Raw genomic sequence first — 2,747 nt, forward strand, 5'->3', positions numbered from 1 at the left:
CTCACTGATGCACGTGGGGAGCAAAGGCTGGCCATGTGGTCCGATCCAACAGACGAGCTACTGTAGCTCAAACTGCTGAAAGAGTTCATGCTGGTTCTGATAGAAAGGTGTCAGAACACACAGTGCATCAGTCTGTTGGTACGAGACTGTGTAGCCGCAGACCAGTCAGGGTGCCCATGCTGACCCATGTCGAGTCCAAGTGCCTACAATGGGCATGTGAATCTCAGAACTGGACCACAGAGCAATGGAAGAAGGTGGCCTGGTCTGACGAATTATGTTTTCTTTCACATCTTGTGGATGGCCATCCTTTCATGTGGATGTTACTTTACTGACACGTACCACCTACCTAAGCATTATTGCAATCTGTAACTACAAAACTAGATGCCACTAAATCCTACACACTGGCCCTTTAATACAACAGAATTCATCTCAATAAGGCAAATCAAATCTTGCATAAAGCAGAAATGTCAGCGTTCTATCACAGTCAGAGCAGACAGTCACACTGAGTCAGCAGCCTGCTATACAACCAGCACTACCTACAGCGTCACATTTTGAAGTGGAGGGCCTCTGACAAAGCGGCAGTAACAAGTTGGGAGTGACACTGGGTTGACTTGAACAGCAACTCACATTAGCTTTAGCACTGCCCACATTTCTTCTCATGAGGCAGTGGCCTCATCAGCATTCACGTATGTGTGTATTCTAATGGTGTGTTCACGCAGAAAGTGAAGCAAAAATGTAGCATGGTGCAATTATACACAAAGTGGATATATGCGAATAATACAAAACTTTGCAGAGCCAGAGTTTCTGGAGGAATGAACACACAGAGTCCACCATTCTGCTCTGATCTGGAGCTGTTACCGGTGTGAGGAGAGCTCAGAGCAAATTTTTCAAAGTTTGGGATTTAAAAGTGGATTTATCCACACTCCTACTTCTCAACCTGTCGTGGAGCCGCAGAGCTGCTGACCTCCACTCTTGGGTGGTACTGTAATTAGTCTCGCTTCATCCACGTTGACTACTGGCTGAAGGAAGTGTCCTTTAATTCATTAGGTACAGAGAGGAGAGGGGGAAAAGAAGAGAGACTGGGGGGAACAGAAATAACCAAAGAATGTCAGACAAAAAATGTTGAGAACCACTGATCTAGATTGTAGGTCACCGACAACAGACCACAGAGCTGCTTAATTAGAGGGAATATTCAGGAGATGTGGGCATTATTCAGGGGCAGTGGTGGCTGATTCCCAGACTTGCAGGATAAAACTATATGGGAAGAAGTAAAACTGGGGTATCTTCCTCATCAGCAACTGAGACAACTCATTGTTTTCTAGGAATTGTCTAAGCTGGAACAAGGATGTGTGGATGTGCTCATTCTGTGATGGCCCCAAATCTCAAATCTCTTACTTACAGATTCATCACTAGGATTAACCACGTGTATGAGGGCACAATGAGAAGAGGAAATTAAAGATATAACAGAATCAGTTGAGAGATTGAGGGAAGTAGATTTTAACGCTGTGCAACAGTCTTAGTAGAAGGAGAGGTCAAAGTGAAAGTCACTTTACCATGTGGTTGTTTTCTGTTTCTATCAGCATGATTCACCTCTGCCTCTCAGACAGCATAAAGCAGAGAAACAGGCGGCATGACCTTTCCCTCCATCTTTTCACACCAGAGCTTAAGTGTTGGTGTCGGCATCCAGGTTGGCCAGCCAGATGGCAATTCATCATCCCAGTCCGTCTGGCTCCAACACACGCAGCATTTTGGATGCATTATTCAGAGGATCATTGCGTGATGCAGGAACCGGTCGGGTTTGACCAGTGTAACTCTCTGATACTGATGTTTTTGAATGATATTCGTTATGTTTACACTAATATCTGAGAAAACATTGCCACCCAGGGAAACTGCAACTTCGGAAACATCAAAGAAAGATTTCATCACAAAACTAGGAGCTTGAAATAAAATGACAGAATAGAATTTGATTATTGAGGGTTAAACAATTCCCAGAAAGTTAGACATAATCTGTAAGATTACACTTTCCTGGTGGGAACAGCAACTGTTTCAATGATCCCAGAGTTCCATGTGAAATATTGACCACTGGGGTCAGCAAAGACAAATGGAGCGAGGCCTGTTAGCTAGTTCAGGCAGTTAACTCGAGCTGCGCTGATATCGGGTTTAAACGCAGCTAATCAACATCACATCTCCCAAAAGTAAAGGTAAAGCACCATAAGGCGTACCGTTTCTCATTAGTGTCTCCTTAGACCTGCCGACCATGTTCCTCAAAGATCGAGGAGATCTGATCCTGGTCCCGATACTGAAGAATCATTCTGTCTCCTCGATGTGGAATCTTATTATTAAAATTAGAGCAAATTAATGGATTCTTAAGGCCGATACGGATACAAATATTTGGTGATTTAAAAATCCGATATATATTTAAAAAAGAAATTTACTTTCCACACACAATTTATTTTTTCCGATGTGTTATTACTATTTGTTGGTTGCTTGTAGTAATGACAAGGTCAGTAACACCAAACAAATCAGATTCTATAACTTGGGATCTGTAAGTAGAGTGGGTTGTATGCTGCTTGCATTGAATGTCTGGCTGAAATTCCATCTTGCTATCATCTCTCTTGCCTATCTGTCCCTCATTAGGCAGACTGCCCTGTGCAAGTCCTCCATACACACCACATTCCATTCCTTTTATTGTAATGCCCCTCTTTATCTACATGCACACACACGCATGATACACATGATACGCATGA

This window comes from Morone saxatilis, unplaced genomic scaffold, assembly GCF_004916995.1.
Source record: "Morone saxatilis isolate NCDOM2014 unplaced genomic scaffold, NCSU_SB_2.0 Contig11, whole genome shotgun sequence".
NCBI classification, from domain to species: Eukaryota; Metazoa; Chordata; class Actinopteri; family Moronidae; genus Morone; species Morone saxatilis.